Consider the following 22724-nt stretch of genomic DNA (forward strand, 5'->3'; position numbering starts at 1 on the left):
AGCAAAACGGTACTCAAGTCAGACTCGGATTTATGAGCACTAAATTAAGCAATTTATATTAATGGAGGGGCTTGCCTGGCAACAAGAAGGTCCTGGGTGGAAATTATAGCCAGGACCTTTCTGTGTGGGGCTTATATTCTCTTCGGATACCTTTTTTGACTGAATGGAGTTTTTTTTTTTTTTCTTTAAAGTGCATGGTTGTTTATCGTAGCGTTGCTATGGAATGGGCCGGCAATCCATCTGATCTGCCTGCTACAGACAGGCACCAGCCTTCCCCCCACCCCTGCAATAATTAAGCAGGGATGGATGGATTTATTAACGCAGCCGTGCCACACACATACAGGGCTGTCTGATATTGGGAACTCGTGCCATTGCGATACTATTGTAGAATACTGCAACGACAATCTCCATATTAATTAACCCACATTTTGCTCAGTCTTCTCTTTCACTTCCATCATCCCGATGACCTCACCACTCTCCTTGAGCTTTAGCATGTCATTAATTCAAATCTGAAGCAGGTTTTTTTGCATCAAGGGCAGTGAAGGTCTCTCTAACTGGTTAAATATACCAGCATCTAGGGCTTCATGTATGGCATTTGAAATGCAACCGTCTACCAGATACTGCCTCCAAGCAGTCCTTTGCAGTTGCAAAGGACTGCTCGAGATATGGTGCTGTTAATTTAGAACACGTACATAACATTGCTGCAACTTTGTTTTTACGTTATCCAAAATCTTCGACTGGGCTTTACTGTACTTCTTAGAAGTGGTGAATTATGTGGGTAAAATTGATCAAAGACATTTTATGATTGTTTGTTTTCCCCAAATCTACCAAAAACTTGATAAACAAGACAACATGCTTCTTATGCTTGTTATGAGAACAGGTCGCTCCCACTACATCTGGTCTGTTGGAGCTCTCGTTGCAATTAGAGTCTAGATTTATGGCCCGACCCAAACCGAAATTCGGGCCAAAATTGTTTGCTTGATGGTTGGATCGGGCTGAGCTGCGGCACGCTTGATAAGCCTGTCAAACAAGAATGCACATTATCAAGTTGTGTTGATCTACTTATTAGAAACTAAATAGAGGGGTAGGTATTTTACCCTGTTGAGGAAAGAGAGAAAAGTGCCAACGTTCATTAGACTGTAACAGGTGCAGCGCAATACACAATAAATGTGCCCTGCTCTGCTCCCATCAATCACACATCCCAGATGATTTGCACCTGACTCATCCTGTGGCTACAACAAACGACAAGATGGAGCTGGAAGCTGTTAAAAGCCAGAAACGGGAAGAGTTACACAGCTTACTCAAATTACGGTCTAAAAATGAAAGCCGTAAAAGATTAATTAAAATAAAGTGCCGGGTTTACTTTGGTGTCAGGCCAATATTTAATGTTAGTCGGGTCGGATTGGGCTGGGTTTTTAGGCCCGATCTAAACCCTGATTCCAATCCCAGTTTTAGCCTCGAGAATCATTGCTGAATGCCTCACATTGTGTTTCCAACCAAATGGTTCCAGTAGCTAGACTGGCTCTACAGTCAGATTTTAATTGGTTCTATAGAAAAGAACAGATTGATTTTCCTCAGCCAACTCACTAAAAACAACTCATCCAGTTATTTTCCCCCTTTCATTCTGAAATTTTACTAATAAAAACAGTGGAGGAAGACCTACATCCTTTACTTACACTGTTATAAACGAACTATGATTATGAACGCTTCGTAATGAGTCCATCTCTAATCTGATTGGTACCAACACCATCTCACATTAGTCAAGGACTGATTGTGTTTTATAACTGGGTTGGCAATAGTATTTATGGACATCCAGACACTGTTTTAAGGCTGCTGGAAGTAAAACACATCAAATGCAAGCAAAGATAAGAATTACGTCTTTCAAGTGATTAACCCAAAAAATAAAACTGCAGCAATGACGGCCTGTTGTACAGTGTCAATTAGAAAAATAAATGCTTCATAAAAGGAAATTGATTACAACCAGTGCAACAGCATTAAAATAAATAACTTTCCAACATGTGCATCTGCAAGATTCAATTAAGTGATTAACCAAGATGTTGATACTCTAGAGATGGTTTAAGTAATTAACTTACACAAATGGCAAAACATTAACGATCTTCACTGTCAAAGAAAAAAGAGAAAAAAAAGAAAGAAGTAGTCTCTAATGAGGACAATTAAAAACGCTTCTAACTGGCGGCTCTGGTCCTCTTCTCTATCAGGATCTTGTTTACCAAATAGGTTCTGCAGAATGGAAGCGTGATCCAACGAGTAAGCGCCTGCCTGTTTGTCACAATAAATCAAGTTTTTGCTTCGTTAAGCACGGAAAATACGAGTTTGGACGCCACCATCGGTTATTTTAATGATGCCGTTTTAGGATACTCCACAATGCGAGCAGGAACTGGACACACTTATTTGTGGTTGTTCATTTGGACTCGCGAGCAAGTATTTCAATAAGACAATGTTGAGGTTTAATGACTGCAGAGTGTGTGTTACTGAGTGCAACAGCCTCTTCAAATTCCTATCTGTCCAGCGACAGAAAGAGAGGCTCTAGCACAACAGAGGGCTGGGAGTAATTTGGCTCCGCTGGCCGATGGAGTGGTGTTTTATTTTTTCAGAGGTGACAGCCTGTGCATGGTTAACCAAATTGTTTATTAAACTAATCCCGCAGATTAGTATTCAAGACATGCTGGAGCCAACAAAAGTGAACTGAATGAACTGTGTAAAGGCATAAAAAAGGACCAAAAACGCACATAAAAACCACATACAAAACTTCAGGAAAAGTTTTAAATCAACCTCTAGGTCAATTATGTGGGCTTAAGAAGTGCTTTCTGCAACTTCACAATCCCCCAAGTGATTAAAATCATGTTGCAAAATGCAAACAAAACCCAGAATGACTGAATTTGTAACCTTTATTGATAAACAAAATGACTATTGCTAAAAGACACCAAGTAACCAATGCGGGCAGCTGAACGGTTTCTGTGTGGTGGGAAAGGATTTTCCTCTGAGTTTCTGTGTGTTGTTACTGCAAGCAAACTTTGTCCCAAAATAAAACTGGAGATTCTGTATCAGGACTTTGACCTTGAAGTGGCAGCAGTTTCCCCTTCAAAGCACAAACAGGGAATATGGAAAGATTTTCAACTCAGTCACTGGTTGAGTGAGAATAAAGCGACTCATCTAAATAAAAAGTATTTGTACTGCTACAACTTCTTTCACTATTATTGTCACATAATAACTTTTACTGGCAAATTCTAAGATGTACCAACAGACGGGAGAATATGGAAATGATTTCCGTTTTTTTACAAACTAAAAGGTGTGTATTCTGTGGTTTCGATACCGATTCATTGCCTCTTAGTCAATACTTTGTAGAACCACATTTCAGTGCAACTACAGGTCCCAACCATTCTGTGGCAGGCGTTTCTGCCAGCTTCGAACATATAAGGGCGAAAATTTTTGCTCAACAGCTCAAGTTCAGTCAGAATGAAAGAAGAGTGCTGGTGAGCAGCAAAGTTCAGATCGTGGTGCAGATGCTTCGTTGAATTTAATTTTAAGGCTTAACTTCAGCTGGCCCATAGCTTTAATCTAAACCAGGGTTAGGCAAGCTGCCGCTCTGAGTCCAATGTGACTCTTTGTGTCCACCACAGTGATTCTTCATAACTTTGACAATATATTTAAATACAAGTTTAAAATTGGCTAGTACAAGCCTTTTTTTTTTTTTTTTTTTTAGCATTTTAAGGCTATATTTGCATAGAATTTCCACAAAGGTGAGACACTAGGTATGCTTACATTCACAAAATTTCTGATCGGATTGAAATGCATTTGGATTGAAAAAGTTATCCGAATGCATTATTTACATAATTACATACCGCTTGTCAGCGGTATGTAATATGCAGCCTTTCAGCCGCATATTACATAATTAATAACTACCAATATTTTCCAGACTGTAAGTTACATCAGTCAAGTTATGGAGACAAAAAAAACATGTACAAGTTGAACTGGACTAAAATTCATATTCATTTAAAAACAGACAAAAACATCACGTTGACATAGCGCACACATGAGCAGTCAGGTCAATTCACCACAATCAGAGCTACTGTTCACTAGATGTGCACCGATAAGTCGGTTGGAAGGTAAAATTTCCTTTAATTTTTCGAGATCTGTGATTGGCTGATAACTTATAAAGCTGATCTTGTCCACCTGTCTTAAGGTCTTTTTTACTTCAGCAAATGACTAAAAGTCAACCACTGTCACCTTTTGCTTGGGATTTGAGAGGTCTGACTGACATATCCACCCGCCAGGTCATGTCTGCAAGTTTGCAGTTAACAATAGTCATCCTACTGTTGTCACCTCTGCGCCTTTCTTGCTATATTTAGCAACATTTCCGACAAAAAAAACAAAACACAACATCGGCCAAAATCGGAATCGGCATGACAGGCTTCTTAAAGATCTGTAATCTGCGATCGCCCAAAAACCTACACCCATAGTGTTTACATGAATCCTGCTCAGATTATTAGCGTAAAACTCCTGTCATTCAGATTACAATTTCACTCTGATAGAGCTGAATCCAATCAGAATATTTTGATTGGGATGCTTACATGACATCTTTATTCTGATCTGCTGTTTATTCCAGAGTAAAAATGTCTAACAATGACACAATAAGTTATTTTTTGTTAAGTTCTTTAGTAATTAGGCTACTAATTAAAATGCATTTTCTTCATTTTCCACAAATTTGAAAAGTTTCAATTAAGTTTTACTGTTTTGTTATAAGTTTTCTTTGTTCCAATACATAAAATCAGACCACAATTTTAAGTTATTTAATTAACTTATCTACTTAAACAGTAGATAGGTTTGCCGTTTTCAAAAGGGTCACATGCGTTTTATGGCTCTAGACAATTTTTATTCATTAAAAATAAGAGCAAACAATGTCTCTAAAGATTGTAAAGGTTGCTGACCGCTAAAACCATTCCAACGTAGTTCTGGCTGGATCATTATCCTCTCTGTAGGTGAACCGTTTTGCAGCGATTAGCAGGTTTTATTTCAGAATTGTCCTGATTCTAGTTCCATCTACCCTCCCATAAACTAAACAGCTTTCAAGTTTTTGGCTGAAATGCAACAAAATATGAAATGGCTTAAAGAGTGTGAATACTTCCACAATGCACCGTATTATTCAGTCGGCTCCCATCCGCTCCACTCCCCCGCCCCAAAAAACAGAAATAAACAACCAGATCATTTGAGAACACTTGTAGTCGAGTTGAGAAATAATCTGGCAATCAGCACCCGGGCTCAAAAATTCACAGACCGAGCAGATCTGTGAAACCACAATTATCGAGGCCACCCGTTCAGCCAAGCCGAAACCACAGAATATCACTGCCAGCATAGTGCAAGTGAATGGCCTCCCTGGCAGCTTGCAGCATCACAACGTCTTCCACTGTAGGGAATTAGACACAGACCTTCATTTAGAAGAAAGTCAATATAAAAACACAGAAGCAGACCTGAGTGAAACAGATCTCTCCCGTCATTTCTTAAAGGATGCATGTACTTCAGTGTAAAGGGATCATCAAAATGACAGCGCATCTAGTGGCATTAAAGTTACAATTTTTACTATGGGTGATCATTTATYGTATCGTTTATCAGTTATTGTGATGAACCTCATGAGGTTTTGATTTCTCCTCATGATAAATTTCAATTGCTGTTTAAAAACAATAAAACTGTTTGTGCAGTTGGGGTTGTTATTTTTACGTGTTTTTATTGTTTATTTAATAAAGGTGTATCAATAAATATCCATAAATTTCTAAATATAGTTGACATTTCTTTATACGACTGGCATCCTACTGAAGTGTATTACAAATGTGAATGTTTTTCAAGAGCTGAGTTTGTGGAGTTATGATTGTTGAGCCATGCAGTCACAGCCATACAGTTAGTTAAACAAAGAAGAAATAAATATTGTCACTTTTATTATTATCACAATAGCGCCATAAAAATATCGTGATAAAACTTTAAGTTCATGTCGCCCACCTCCAATTGTGCCACAGAGTTCAGCTTACAGCCAAATTGAACTCTGCACCAGGAGAAGACACTGGTGAGGCTGAATGAAGCCATGTTGATGACATCAGCTGCTGGAAACCTTTGCAGGAGTAAAAAACCTGTAAATGACACACCTTTCCTCATTCCTGCTCTATGTTAATTATAATGTTTGTAAGCCTGAGGAATGTTGTGAACCGCTTTGCATGAAGCTGTCGCTCTTTATCCAGAGTCGGAGTTAGGGAGCGCTTCCATAGTGAATTCTTACTTTTAACGGTACTTGAGATATTTCTGTCTTTACTCAAGTGGAATGGTCATGTGGTACTTCACCAAAAAGCTCTGGGAAAAAAAAAAAACTGCAGTTAGTCTGTGGCAAAGGAAGGAAAAAGGGGAGGGAGATTAGCTAACAGCGACTCAATGCAGTCTTGTCTGCGCCATCGACAGTTTGGCAGCTAAACTGTCTGTAGCCTCCAGGCTTTACTACAGGCTCTGCCATGTCAACAACACCATGTTTCCTCTGAGACGCAGACAGACAAACAAACCAAAGCCCAAGAAACAAAGTACAACGGCAGCCAGGCAGATTCAACACCTGAGAAAAGAAGAAGAAAAAAAGTGAGTGATCCCCCCTCTTCCTCTGGAGGACACGTGTGCACCCACCCACCTCCCATTACCACCAGGATCTAAGCCACCATAATTTATACCTTTGTTCCCAAATGGAGGACAGCATGCAGGAGCTGGCTAGCTGCGTGTGTAATTACGCTCAAGTGAGGGGATGCAGGGCCGTGTGTTTGGGGCAGGGATTTGAGGCCCGGAAGGAAGGAAGAGAGAAGAGGAGGTGGGGAGGGCCGAGGGGGGGAGAGGGAGAGATCAAGAGAGCGAGAACAGAAAAAGAACGAAAGAAGCAGTGAAGCTAGAAAAAATCTGGTTATTTTACGCACGGCTGCTTTGTTAATAGACGGTGTGTGTGTGTGTGTGTGTGTGTGTGTGTGTGCGCGCGTGTTTGGGGGAGGGGGTGCTTAGAGGGGGTGGGTCAGCAGGAAAGGGCTGTGTTTATCCAATCTGCTCCCTGCCTTTACCATGTGGTAGGAAAAACCACTGGCCAACTCTCGGCCCGATCCCAGAGGACGCAGAGGCAGAGACGGACAGACAGGGAGAGAAGTAGGCCACAGGGGGTGGCCAAGAAACCTGCTAGCACAGGGAGAGACAGAGACACAGAATGTGTGTGTGTAGTTGTGCATGTGCTCACTGAGCTTAAGAACCTGTTATGTGGTTTCCGAAACTGACTCTGTAGTCTCTGGAAATCACTTCTATAAGCGAGTGTGTTGAAGTAAGCTAACTAAAAGCAAACAGCATCAGGCAAAACCTGTTTTACCACCTTATATTAGTTCTGGTTGTCATGTTAAAGTCCTGAAACTGATGGAGAAAAAAAAAAAAAAGAAACACTGAATCAAACATCTAAACCTTTCAGAAACAAGTACTTTGAAATATGTAGGCAAAAAGGTGGTGAATATCACTCCACATATTTCTGCACAGAGCTTCAGGCTACACTTTTGCTTGTTGGAAAGCTGAAACTGATTAAAATTCAGAAAATATTAGGATCAAATTCATCTCAGTGCATAAATGTGGACGCTAATCTATAAAAACTTTTACTCGACAACAGGCCGCCACTGAAAATGTTTCCGTAGAGCATCTAAGTTAGGAATGTAAAGATTAATAGACTCACGAAGTTTCAGTCACGTGCTTGACGCCATTACACACACAACACAGTTTTGAAAGAAAATTTAAATGCATTATGTGTAAGATCCCAATTGTTCGCATTAAATGTTTATGAATGATTTCGGGACATGCTCTTCTTCAACCACCGTCGTGAAACAGGATTGTTTTTTTTACAGTAGCAACCCCTAAAGATTAGGAAGAGAACTGCATCAAATGTGACAAAATAAATAGAAAACTCCCTTTAATCAACCTCAACGTGTGGATCAGAAAATATTCCTACGGAAAAAGCTTACAGTAGGAATTGGGGTTAAATATAGTATCAAGTAGTGAGCTATTTTTACAAACCTGATTTGACCCATGTGGTTTTAGTAATATGCTAACATCATTTTGCCCCCCTTTTCAAGTTCTCAGTACAGCTGACTCTAAATGTCATGCCTTTCCCAACAATTTAGAATTTCCCCATTCATGAGTGGCTTAATAACTCCTATTTGAAGGGTTAACATATTTGTTGTTCATGATTGAGAAAATTTTGTTTTGCTTATTGCTGAGATTTAAAAAAAATTAATCAGCTATATAGCAGGCTTATAATTCAATGAGGCACGCTTCAAACTAAGTTTGAATGTAGTATGCACAAAACTTTTTAATGTTGGAATGTCATTTTATACCACAACCAAGTAGCTATGATGCATTCAGTTAAAAAAAATGCTGTCTAGAATTAAAAATGACTCAAAAAGAAAATTGACGTTGCATCACAGCCACATGTGACACCTTGAAATTGGGCTTCTGTCTCTTTAAGAAGCTCCTACTCTTCCCGATACTCCGCGTACAGCACAGCATTAAGGTGGCAGCAGTTCAGATTACCTTTTTTGGTAATGAATGCGAGTGGGAGAATAAACGTAGCCCCAACTTTGCTGAGAAGAATACGCTCTATGTCCAATTAGTGGCAAGTATTTTTAAGTATCTTTATGCAACATAAAAAAATAAACCACAAAAAATCACTTTCTTCCACAGTTTCTATGTTCAGAATAAAATAATTATTAAGTTCAGGGTTGACATGTCTTCCGTGTTTTAGACTTTGAATTGGAGCTGATCAAAGGGCAAGTGAAAGTTCTCTCAAATTTTGATTGTAATTTACTGTAAAAAAACGCATCTGATAATGTCGAGGCCTGCACATCCATTCAAGCTTGGAAAAAGGTGAGGCAATTGTAAAGCTAATGAGAACAGAAAGCAGAGATGAACAAACCAAATTCTTTGACTAACCAGCACACTAATCGTGAAAAATATTTTTGTCAAGCAATAAAAATAAGCAAAAAAATAATAAACACAATTTTTATGTCCTACAATACAGGAGAGACTTATATTACAAAACACTGATCACTGATCAGTAACGTCTTCCTCGTGTAGTTTAAGATGTTGTGATCTAGTGTCAGTCTTCAGAAAAAGATGAATCCATGGAAGATTTAACCATTTTGATAGGTTTTAATATAACAAGGCTATGTGACCTTTCACATAGCCTTTCACATATAACTGTAGCATAATATCTGGACCACTGCTTTGACTAACTATAGTTACTCATCTGAATGCAAGAATTATCTAATATACCAACACTTCTTGATATAAAATTACATTTTTCATCTTTAAACATTTCCCCATATCCCCAAAAATAAACTGAAATATGGCAGCATGGTTTTGATTCGTGTGAATATTCCAACCATGTTTTTTGGTCTTGATCAGAAACTCTGTGTGGGACCTGTCAACCTAACTGAGGATCAGAGATCACAAAGCTGCAGGTGAAGGGGAAATTGCTGTTCATCGATGAAAATGACTTCGCACTGCCTGCGGTTCCAGGTTGTAGGCTTTGGGGGAAACCCTGCCACTTTGTTCAAAAGGTTCAAAGACTGAGGGGCCTTTCAAGACGTACAGGATTCCTCCCTGCCTGTGAATCTTTGCAGAAAAGGGGGGCCGAGTATCCCGTTTCAGATCAAGTCATAAGAAGGTTTGGAAACGGTTCTGCTGAACAAACACGAGAGGTAGGACTTTCCTAATCCTCTTTCTAGATTTTCACTTTTGCATAAAATGTGAATCAATCTAAACCTCCGACGAAGTGATTTTAATGAGGAAATTCCCATAAAAGTGAAACCACTAAAGCATTCATCTATGAACGAGCAAACGCTGAACCACAGACCATGATCTGAATCTACCTACCATCACTCCCCCCCCCCTCATCAATCACTGCTATTGACATTTTCTTTTAGACCAATGGGAAAAGCCGAACTGGAGTGGCTCCCCAGAGATTGGTCAGTTGTTTCTTTAGCTCCGCCCATCTGACTGCTAACAACCAATTAACCTCCAGGGTAGTTGCTTTAAAGATGTGGGCTAACTTCTCCCTTGGGACAAACGCCCCTTTCAGCAAGCTGTATGAGATCCACACTGGAGTCCCGGATATATGTGGGATCAAAATCAAGCTGCGGATATTTGGCTCATCTTGAGTACTGGATTGAACCAACATTTAATACATGAAACCAACAAAAAATAATCAAATGGTTAAAAAAAGAAATGTGGAAGAAACTTCTAAGCGTTTCTTCAAGACTCCACACTTTAGACTTGATTTTTTGTTTCTCTGTCCTGATTTTAGGACATTATAAACCTGTTTGGAGTTTTGACGTGATAAAACCCATCATGAAAATATTAAGAAAGGTCAGTGTTAATTTCTTTGAACTGTGACTTGCCAATTCGGATTTTGACTGAATACGTTTTTGTTTTGTTTTTTTATTATTGTCCAAAAGAACTGAACAGAAGAGAAAAACAATGTGATGCAGGTTCTTTTATGGAGGCAACAGAAAATTAGGCAACTGTTAAATTACACTGTGCGTCAAAGCATATATCTGAAATTTTATCAAATTTTTACTGAAATAAAAGAAAAAAAATCAAAGAACATACAGGTCAAGTTTCTAATCTGAAAATTAGAAAATGATGATTGAGTGCATCATTTCCATTGATGCACTCAATGAAAATGACTTTACAGGATCTCTGATCAGAAGCAATGAAGGACAGATCCAGTCTGACCTCTAGTCAGTTGACTGTGGCATCGCTAATTTGATGACCAAAAAATTTTAAAAATGTTATGTTTTCAGTTTTTAAATTTAGCCATCTGCAAGAGTAGGGACTCAAAAGTGTTTAGATGGCGAAGAAAACATTCACCATCTAAACATAAATAAATTCAAAGAGACCATCATCCCCCAGAAACTTGGACCTTCATCTTAAAATAAGATTCATCATCTTTCTATTCTTATGGTGCATTCACACCAGCTTGTTTAGTTCGCTTTAATCGAACTCCAGTTTATTTGCCTAGAAAGTCCACTTCATTTGGAGAGGTGTGAATGCGTAGTGGAACTTTGGTCCCTCTACAAACCTAGCTCTTGGTTTGGTTGACGTAAAGTTGGGTGCAGTTCGAATGCCAAGCAAACCAGAGACGGCTCCAAAAGGAGGAAGTCCACAACAGCGCAAGGCACTCTGGGTAAACAAACAAGTGGGCACTGGTGGGATAAATCGCTTGTGGTCTTCTGCAAGAAACAAAACAGAATCTCTACAAACACTAAAATCTGCCACCACCCCATTTTTTATATATTTTGTCAAGAAAAAGATTGCTCAGTGTCTTCTTCATAGGTTTTCATGTCATTTCTTCAGTGGTTCTTGGTGTAGCCCCACCAGAGGTGAGGTGGAGGACAGCTTTTTCAAAGGGTTTGGGATGAAATCAAACTGCACCAGCTGAAAATTTAACAAATATTGCAGTTTTGGTCCCCAATCAAACCGAATCTACTTGACTATTAAGTGTAAAAACTTTGAAAACGGTTAAAACAAGTTCCAGACTTTTCAAGACCGTGCAGGAGCCTTGTTTAAAAACCGTGCACTTTCACTTAACATATTCTTTTAACACCTATCTTTCTCCTCTCTGACCTTCCAGATCCATCTCCACTAACTAGATGTTGATTCCACAAGCAAGCAGCACTTAACCTTTCATCGGGCATGTGAATCACTTGATGGAAACCGTGACAGATAACACAGCGAGACAGAAAGGGGGTGTGCGGACGCCACAACAGAGCTATTAAACCCCAGAAAGAGCCGGAGAACTGATGAGATCCTCATTGCGCTGACGCCGTTTTTTAGTGATGGGATTCATCAGCAGCTGACGACACAAAACTCCCACGTATTTTCAAGTGGAGCGTCCTTGAGTTCGCCTTTCACATCCCAGCCCAAGGAAGGCTGGTGGTCAGGAAAGACGGAATACGCTCAAGATCCAGACTGGTTGAGGTCAAAAGGCAGGATTAAAATGCACGCACGCATATGGGTCAGAGATGTACTTGACTGGCCGAGAAAACACGTCCAACCCACACACACACACAAACACTTGAGAGCTGTATTTACGCCAGCCTCTCTTCTAGGCACAGCACTTGGTCCAGAAGGCCTTCGCTGCAGGGGGAGGATAGAGGTGGGGGAGGCAGGAACGGAGGAAGAGGGGGCAGAAAAGGAGACAGGTAAGGGAGGAGGATGAGAGAGCAGGAGAGACAGCGATGACACTCGGTTTTGAATGTCACCATGGTGCTAAAGCTCCCCGCTAACCTTTTGGCTGGAAATGATATGACTGGAGGGATAGGGGAAGGGAGGATGGGGAGGGGAGAAAAACGACAGGCAGGCAAAGATGGAGAGAAAAAGAGATGGAAAGGGTGACAATAAAGAGAAGGAGAGAGGGAGGAAGAGAGGGGGGGAAGGCTCATGCTTGGGCAGAGGAGTGGGTGGGTGGAGGTGGAGCAATAGATGGCAAAGATGAAAGAGATGGAGGCAAACAACAGCACTACTTCCATTCCCTCCCAAAAGGGCTGCTGTCTACGACACACGATGATGATGGGAGACAAAATGGCCACCCTAACAAACACCAGTCATCTGGCTCAACCAACACTGGCCTTTAAGCACTGAACTGACCACTACACCACACCACCTGCTGCTACCTGACCTACAGACTGCACGACATGCTCCGCAGTGGGGCTAAAAATCTGTGACATCCGACACGAAAATGTATTTCCCCCACCCCATTCCCAGAGGGAGAGGACGAGGCTTTTCTAATTACTTTCAAACAGAATCGGGAACAAATCTGTACCCTGGAAAAAACTTTGGGAGGAGGAAAAAACCTGCGGTGACGACACAACTCTGCCCCAACAAGGTCTGAAAACTTTCTAACACGCAAGCAGCTGTTGGTTGATGACAGAGCAAACCACTGCCATAGAAAACACCTGCTCATTATTCTCCTGCCAGCAGTCTTGCAACTTCCACTTCAAGAGCAGTGTCAGAAGCGCAGAGTTGCTAGAAAGGCTGTGAACAGTTTCCAACTTGCTCTTCCAGTCGGTCCATGAAGGCAGCAGGCTCTCACAAAGTAGGATCTTTGTTACCAATTCACAAAAATACCCAAGCCTCACACAAAGCCGAGGATGCATCAAGATACGGCCTAATCCTCCATTAATGTGCAGCTCAGCTGCTGCAACAAAAACTATTTTAGCTTTTTTTTTTTCTTTATCATTTAATTTTTTTAACCTATCATGGYTGTGCTTCAATATAAATTAGTTACGTATATTTTGATGTATGAATGAAAATAAACTTGTAACTTTTTCACTTATTGCTGGATTAAAAACTGAACACACAGCAATGTTCTTGAATTATTGTACATACAAGGGGGGTACCCAAAAGTTTCCAGAATGACACTGCTGCACGCACAGTTTTCGTAGTACGCGATTCTGCCGCTAGTTATTTGTTCAACCACGCCTTCTCAATCAGTGTGCCAAGCGGCGTTGATGTGGAAGGTTTCGTCTACCCGCAGTTTTGCTTTTTTTCCCCGAGCAGGAAGCAAAGCTTCAGCAGCGCGCTGCTCATAAAACTTCTCCATGAAGAAAAACGACGGCTGGACAAAACGGCTCTTCCAAGAAAATTCACTGCGGGTAGATGAAACCTTCCACATCAACACTGCTTGGCACACTGATTGAGAAGGCGTGGTGGAACAAATAACTAGCGGCAGAATCGTGTACTACGAAAACTGTGCGTGCAGCAGTGTCATTCTGGAAACTTTTGGGTACCCCCTTGTATGGGAAGAAAATTAAAATACTGGAGTTGGTAAAAATGGAAATTAGCAGCTAAGACCTCAAAAAAAAAAAAAAATCAGGAGTCCCTACCAACACCTTAAAGAACAAGATTTTTTTTTTTTAAAGAGAAAATTCCTACACAAGGAATGGAGTGACCACCCTTTTCACATTTTCTTAAACTCACCTAAGTGTAGTAGAAACTGTGGCAATACGAAGAACACGAATTCAGGAATCAGTCTTTAATAATTTCTGGCTGTACATCTTACCAATATCTTGCTGCCAACTTCAGCTGAGTTCAGTTGAGGCAGCAAAATGAATTTATTCTTTCCACCTGACAGCAGAGTACATCAAACATCTGCTTGGTACTCCTTTCCTGGATGGCCCACAGCTACTAAATGCAAACATGCTCCCAAGAAAACAACTCAAACCAAAATTAAAGACAGCTACACTCCATCGAGGATGTACTATGTCAAAATTTTCAAGATACAAAATCTTTTCCGATATCTCCGTYAGCCCCTAAAATGATGTGAAGTTGAATATGTGTTGCAATTGTTTTACCCCAATGTCAGTGAAAGAGTTCTTGTTAATGTAATACTAAAACCACATAATCAGTCTTACGATCTGAAAAATAACCACACATGGTTAGTACATTTAGCCACATCACTTTCTTTCACACCCAGAGGCGGCAGAACAGTATTAAAGCTCTTAAGAGCTGCTCACAAAAAAAAGGAACTGCTTATATTTCACCAATTTTTAAAGAATCAACTTTGACAGCCGTTTAAACAAAGTGTTGGACTGGGTGCTAACGCATCAAATTCAACATAAAAAAAAAACAAAAAACAATCCCATGACAATAAAACGGTAAAAGGAGGACAGAAACACCTAATTTAAGAACTTCCTACTGAACCACAAAGACCATAATCGTTCTGAGATTTTAGTCTTTTTTCCACATTTCTTTCTACATTTGCAAACATTGAGTTACTGTCAACATTATGTTACCGTAAAGCATGAACTGAACGTGGCAGGGTTATAGGCAAAGGATTATTTTTCACGATCAAGAAGGATGACTACAATCCAAGACCACGGGAAGAAAATACAGGGCAAAGTGCCAAACTGATACTCTAGAATGAAGAAAAAAAATTTAAGAAAATCTTTTTAGACAGAAACATGGAAATACTTTAACATGGAATATATAACTAATGGGCCATTCACAAATAAAACACACTACTAAGTCATGTGGTATGGGGTAGCCCAACAAACGAACAATGAACATTTTCAGATATTTGCTTGGTATCACACCAATTTGTCCTTCATCTACTTCTAGAATGTTCTTTTTAATTACTGCCCTAAATACAAACCTACCTTTTTATCTCCTCACCAGCTCGCTTTGGTAGTTTCAGAATTTACACTTACTCTTCAAAACATGGAAATCTTTCAGATAATCAACACTGATCGCACAAATGATTCATAGGTCAGAGCAGCTTCTTCAAAAACATGACAAACTGATGGTCATCTGGTCTAAACTTTCTTTGTGTTCTTCCCAAACTGAAGAAGGCCGTTACATCGTAAAAAACCATATTCCTGTGTCAAGTGGAAACATTCAAATCAGACATTCTGACAATAGATGGCTGTTGGTGTATACACGCTGTTATGGAAATTAGGTTGGAAAATCAGTTTGCGTCATATTTGATAAACATCAAAAATTAACAACTCCACTTTAGCCTTCTCAGGCTCAAAGCAAGCATGCACTTGCTTTGAGTTTAATAAAAACCCAGCACAGGTTAAGGACACATACACTTTGAAGCAAAAATGAGAGAAAGCGAACAATCTTTAATTTTAGTGTGAAAACTGTTGCATATTTTCCGTTTTCTCTGTGTTGTAGATCGAGGCCAATTCGGCCTTTTCAATCCCAGTTTCCAGTTTTCTTTTCTTTTGAGCTCTCACCTGCCAATTTTACATTCAAATTTGTGTGTTTTAATTAAACAAATAAATGGAAAAAAACTGACCGTAAATAATAACATGCTACATGTGGATCGATGGAGATAGTAGAAATTACTCAAAATAAAATAAAAAATTGTTTAAAAGATATAAAATCATGTTCAAATTTCAAAGTACACCAAAAAAGTGTTTAGTTGCTAATGTTTAATTCCAAACAGAAAAGGCAACTACCAAAAAGCCTAATTATAAWGGGACAACCTTTTTCCAAGTCTCAAATCACTCCAAAAATATTATTTCGTTACAAGTCAGCCACAAACCAACTTTTGTCACTAAAAGAGAGAGAATTTTTAAACCACAAGAAAAGAGGGATAAAATAGGGAAGAGACGAAGTAATGCCGAACATCTGTTGTGTGCTATGTGTATGTGTGTGTGGTCGGGGCCCTCTTATCTCTCCCTCTGTGGCCCGCTAAACATGACTAGCTGCCATCTTGGCTCACAGACACAGAGACTAGGTGGAGGGGGTAGCAGCGGCTCCAGACTCTCTGGCAAAAAAAAAAAAAAAACAACGTACCACAAATATGGATGCTTAAAATGACACACTGAACAAAACCGCTGCGCAACGATATTTTTTCTATTTTTTTTCCCAACTAAATTTTTAGCGCTGCCCTAGTTGCGTGACAGCGGGAGTGACCATTATGCAAGTTGACCGATTACAGAAGAAAGATGGCAGAATAACGCAACAAACACAAACAGCAGTGAAATTAGGTTAGGCAATAATGTCAAAAGTTTTGTTGTTTTTTTTCCCTCCGCAAATAAGCTGTTGCAACAAAGATGAAGCGGAGAAGCACTGGCAGGTGTTTTGGGCTGCGTTTTCCTCCGTGTCCACACCGAGTAACAAGTGTAGCCGTAACGGTTACTAAACTTGTGTCGCTGGACACAATGTAACAAACAAGCTCGTTACAAAAGCTCCCGTTAAAAAAAAGTAGGATACTCGGTCAGTTTGACCATCAACATCGGCAAAAAAAAAAGTGAGGTAGAAGATGCCTGAAGTTGTACTTCGACAAACCGACACATAACCGCCCCGAGCTGGTTAGACGCTAACTCCGGGGGGGCTAATAAGTGGTCCTCGTTTGTACACAATAAGGATGGGAGCTGGGCTAGCAGGCTAGCTGAACTTCTGTGTCCTAGCGCTGGGCCAACCTCCAACGGCTAGCACGGCTAATTAGCCTATCAGCGGTATTTCGCACGTCGTTCCGGACCTGGGAATGCTTCGCTCATCTCGGGTTATGCCTCTTTAAAACTCTTTACCCTACACCCTAGAGCCCGACACAGAGACATTGATCTCTCCTGGTCAATTTAATAATATTTTTAAATGTAAAGTATGGCAGAAAAAACGTAAAAWAAACACGGTATATGGAGTGACCGCCTGGCCTCACAGCTTCCCCCCTCCTCTCCTCCACTGCTCCGTCCCTTCCGTCCAATAAAACAAGCGACTATTACAAACACKTCTTGCTGTCCGTTTCTCCCACAAACAGCTACTGATAAAATATATAGTTGTGTTTTATAACTTTTATGTAGAAATGTTTCCTTAAACTCGCAGGAAGCGTGTTTGGCTTTCTGTGCCAAGTGTTGTCCGCTGGGAATCTCCCTCGGAGAGCTCCGCTCATTCAGCAGCAGCAGTGACTCACCTCTACGATCGAGCCACCTCGTGTCTCCTGGAAGCTTCAACACAATTAGCTAACGGAGCTAACGCTTACGATTTAAAACTGAATTAAGTCAATACCGCAGCATAGAAAATTCATAAAGTTGTAAGGTGAACTGATTCGGGCACACATGAGCCCTCTGTGCCGTCCTGGGAATATTTCTTTCCACTTTTCAACTAACTAATGGGACCGCTGTGTGTGTGAGCGATGCAGCGGGTGGCAAAGCTAAACTTGCTATTGTTAGCATGTCGGCATGGCAGCTTCATGGACCTTCAATGACTTTATGTGTAAATGGAGATGATAAAACAGAAGGCRAATAAACGAGCAGTCATCGAAAATAGTCGTTCCTGCGAGTTAGCCCTGAAGGAAATGCCCGTCGGGTTCGGAAACACAGGCGCACGGTGGTTTAAAGAGTCCGATTGCGTTGAAAAGTATCGAAAACTTACTATTCAACGATAATATAAACAGTTTTAATTCAAAACCGCCATATACTGAATTTCCACCCCATTCACAATACAGTGTGTTCGGAAAAAATGTAAATGCACTTAATAAAAAGAGGCATTTTGTTAGCTTACCCAACAAGCTCGGTCACTTCAGCCTTTTATCAAATCAACTCCTCGTTAGTACGGTACTATCTCCGCTTGCTTGAAAAAAATCCACCGTGGTCCTTTTTCAGTTCGAAATATAAATAAACAGAGAGAAAAAGTTCAAGTTTTTCTGTTTTTCAGGAAATATTTCTCCGGCGTATCTCGCATCCGCGACCTCGCCGACTAGTGTGCGTTGCTCTTCTCTCCTTTGTGTTAATTTCACTCAAATCGAGTTTAATCCGATCGATCCCTCGGCTGGCCGCGCTCCCGAGTCCTCCCCTCCAGACACTCGCTCACCTTCCTCGGCCAGGGGGGGCGCGCTCCCGAGGACCTCTCATACAGATAAACAGGCGGCGTGCGCGGTCACTGACCCTGCCGTGCCCGATTGACGCTCTATCTGAGCTCCAGTTTGGGGATGCAAAATAAATGCATTGGCCTTCATTTTGCGGTGCCTAGGTGTTCGAGAAGATTATGAATTAACTGTTTATTCACATTACTATATCATGCAAACATCTGACAGCCAAAAAACCGTTCTAAACAACTACATTTATATGAATTTATCAGAAAATCTAAATATGTTGACATTTTTGTGCTCCACATACGGTATATTATTTTATTGCACTTAAACAATTTTTTTTTCTTTTACAATTAAAAGTGATACTATGGCTTTCAAMGTTGTTTTAGAAATTACAGTGGTAAACCTCACCTGAATGTTGGTTTTCAGATTATGTCAGTAAACCACATTTACAATAACTTGAAACAGGCCTGTCTGTCTTACCGTCATAAGTACATCGCACTGTAAATATTTCACTAAACCCATAGCTTACATTTAGGTAGGTATTTAGATAGGTAGGTTAACAATTAAAAACAGAATATTGATTTTGTATTGGTTTTCCACATGTGCATTAATTATGCATGCATAAAGGGAAACTACAGCAATTTTACATATCAAAGTCMATTTCCGTATGTTGGGAAACACCACTGTACACAGATCATTCAGAAAGTTTTCAGACCCTGACAAGTTYTCCACGTTTTGTAACGATTCTCATCAATCCCCACACAATCCCCTTCAAAGTAAAACAAAGCAGTTTTTTAAAAAGTGGATTAGCAAGTTAACAGAATATGTAACATCCATCAGTCAAGCATGCCAATAGCGAGGAGACGTTTTTCTGAAACACCAGAGAGAGACAGAGAGAGAGCAGAGGAGACTTAAACTCAGGCAAAACTAAATGAAGCACTGTAGGTTAACTGATTTAACAAGATCATCAAATTTAAGTTCAGACCAGAGAGAGAGAAAAAAAAGAGAGAGAGGTAAACACTGAGACAGACTCAAATAAAAAAGGACCAGGTGGAGGTGCCTCAGGGTTAGGGTTAGGCACCAATTTCTTCTACCRGTGAGGTTTAGTAGTTTCGCACAATATATAAACCACACCTGCAATAAAGTCTCTCAACATGCCATTTGAATTTGCGTTAGCAGACAGCAGAAGAACTGGAATACTACTTGAACCAGAGAAGGAGAACAAAARGAAACGCATCTAAAGTCAGATTAGATTTAAAGTAAAGTGAACAGAACACTTGATCAGGTTTTAAAAATACAAGACTTTACTTCTCAAATTAGGAGATTTATTCGACAATTTTAACACACACTTCCTAACACAATCATGTCAGTGAGCATAGTCCTCTGATGAAGTTTTTTTTTTTTCTTGACACAGAGACTGGGACAAATTCTAAATTCATTACATTTACTTATCTACTTTTTAGGTGTAATGTCATAGAACCACAATTCATTGATAGCAAACAGACACTAGCAAAGTATCGATGTTAAATACTATCAAAGAGCCAGTGGAGATTGAAAGAACACAAACAAAGAAGAACATGTCCTTTCCTCATTGACAGGAGCAGAAGTGGCACCACCCTGTTTGAAGTACACAGTGAATTTTCTTATCGCGTTTGACCAATCTAAAGTGATGAAATGATGATGCGTATTGCAAAAAATATGAGGGACCTGCAGTAAGGCGGATTTCCGTGACCGTGACACAATCTTTAATTTGCTTATCCTATTAATCTAGCCTTAGGAAAGGCACGTACAAACACATCATCACACACATACACATGCACTTTCTCTCTGATACACAGCCTGTCCTAACGCTCGCGTCTCTTTGTCTACTTTTTAACTTCCTTCTTTTTGCAAAGTATATCAAATTTCATAAGAATGTCCTAGTATGATTGCTTCGTACTTATCTAGATAGTCAGCAGAAAGTATTGAGTTAAAACTTAATAATAATAATAAGAAAAAAAAGGATCTTATAAATGTACAAAAATATCAGCAAACCAGAAGCATCACAAAAACTAGTCTCACCTCTGCTAAAAACGTTTGATGATCTCTGGGACTTTTAGGAATATATTCTCAGGATTAATGAGACAAAAGAGGAACTCTTCAAAGACGCGTGTCTTGCTACATCTGTTGAAAAACCCAAACAGTAAATGAAGCGGCAAAACATCGTCAAACATTGTGGTGGTGAAACTGCAGTGTGTTTGGCAATGTTTTGCTGCCTTATATTTGAACGACAAGCTGAAAAGTTTTTAGGAATAAGTAGGTAGAGAAGATAATTACTTCTTCACACAAGGTCATTCTGGATTGGATAGATTTTTTCTTTGAAGAAACAAAATTTGAAAAGAGATTTTTTTTTTTTCGTACTTACTCAGATATTAAGTAGCCATTTGATAGTTTAAAAATATTTAATCAATTGAAGAAAATCGGCAAGGCAGTAAAACTTTTTCACTGCACTGGGAACTAGAATCCCTGGACTAATATCATGTTTGATTGCACAATAAGGGTTTTGTTATTTTTGTTTTAAATGTACCTTTCCTAGTTTTCTAGAACTTTGCCGAGTATTTTCACCTGCAGCATGTATTAATCATCATTTTCTTGCAAGTCTTGGTGTAAAATTAGGTCAACCTTACACAGTTGTCTCATAGTAAATCAGGCTAAGCTAATGAGGTTTCAATGTTTTCTTTGAAAGAAAATGCTTCATTCTTATTGCCACACGCCTTAGCCTGGAAATGTGAGGAATACAAGAGATCCCCTCACATACAGAACAGAACCAGTCCAGTTGGAAATTCCTGGAGCTCCTTTGGTGCCTGTTGGTGGTTTTCCACTTTGATTTTACAGACATTTTGGAGAAATGCCTGAGTTGTATCACATTTTCTCCAGTTATTGATGCCTGCAATCATTGGACATTTTGTATTTCTTTCCTGACTGATACCTTTGTACAATGAGGTTCTTCAGATTTTTTACAACTTCTCTGCAAAGGATGACTTTACGGAAATGTGGAAAAATTGTGCTATGATGGATTAAGCTTATTTCAGTTTCACTTAATCGRTCTTCAATCTTCAGCTCTGTTTGATAGAGCTGAAAATKCAACATTTTAATAATTTAAATAACAACCACCATACATTAGTCACATTTCATACAATGAAAAGAAAAAAAAAATGCTGGCACTTTAGCTATGCTAAAGCCTACCTACCGCATATTAGCATGCACACATTAGCGCCTAAATCATGATAAATCAAGTTCAAATTATGAAATCTTCAGRGTAACTGTAACCCGTTTCCTTATTCATGGTAGTTCATATTAATCATAAAAGAGGGATAAAATTATTTTATAACTTGTCCAAATTTAAGACTCCAGTCTCCTTTTCATCCTAACCGAACTTGAGCTTGTGTATAGCAGCTGAAGCTATGGACTAGCAGAGTCATCTACATACTTGTGTCTTGGAAAAGGAACACATTAAATGTGATGTTTTCAAATGTTATAAGCCGTCAGTGCCACTGAACGCAACTGTTAAATCAACAGCCATTCCTTRATGGTCAAATGTTCATYGTTTATCAAAGTTGGGAGGGCCACACAGCTAGTCCAGGARTCATTATTTGGACATTATTATACAGGGTTAATTAAGAACCCTCCAAAAAGGCATTTCTTGGAGCTTATAATCGACAGTATTCATAAGGACAGACCTCCCTTCAGTTTTGCTTATCGCCTGGCAATCACGAATTAAAAAGGAACAATTACGATCCGCAGCTGCTATTAACAGTATTAATTTCATCTTAGCCTTTCCAGCTGCAAGGGTAAGAGGTCCACAGGCCACTAATAAAGGCGGTGCTCCACTTAAGGGTTCCTGCAAATCATGACAGTGCAACAGTTGGCACGAATGAACAATGTCAGGATACTGCAGGCCACAGAGRTCAAGTGGATTTCATCCAGCATCGCTTTTATCGTTGAGGCTCATCTCTCCTTTTCTCCTGACAAAACTGGCTGCTGGCAGCAGAAACAAGAGACACTTTACAGGAGAGAACACCTTCTACACCTTAAAGGAAATATTTACTGCACTTAAATATGTGTGCAGTATATTTAGTTTTTTTTTATATTATAAAAAGAACTATTTAAAAAAAAATATATAAAATCTTATAATCGACTAAGACGCAACGTCATTTTTGTTTCATGAATTGCTACAGCCCACTTTATACATTGCCACCAAAATTTGATTGATTCATYCCTATTGACTTTACAAACGTTGCAATTCAATTCAAGTCCCAGCATATACAAAATGTTTATTTTTTTACCTTGGTCAACT

At 39.6% G+C, this 22724-nt stretch overlaps 1 protein-coding gene across 1 annotated transcript in view; it reads right to left on the reverse strand.

Moving 5' to 3' along the window:
* The window catches only part of chd7 (chromodomain helicase DNA binding protein 7), a 95062-nt gene extending 76663 nt beyond the window's left edge, over positions 1-18399 (reverse strand). The window contains exon 1 of the mRNA XM_008433709.2: positions 18079-18399. The gene's annotated coding sequence lies outside the window, so the exon portion shown is untranslated. The remainder of the gene's footprint in view (positions 1-18078) is intronic.
* Between the last annotated feature and the right edge of the window lie 4325 nt (positions 18400-22724).

This window comes from Poecilia reticulata, linkage group LG17 (genome assembly GCF_000633615.1).
Source record: "Poecilia reticulata strain Guanapo linkage group LG17, Guppy_female_1.0+MT, whole genome shotgun sequence".
NCBI lineage: Eukaryota > Metazoa > Chordata > Actinopteri > Cyprinodontiformes > Poeciliidae > Poecilia > Poecilia reticulata.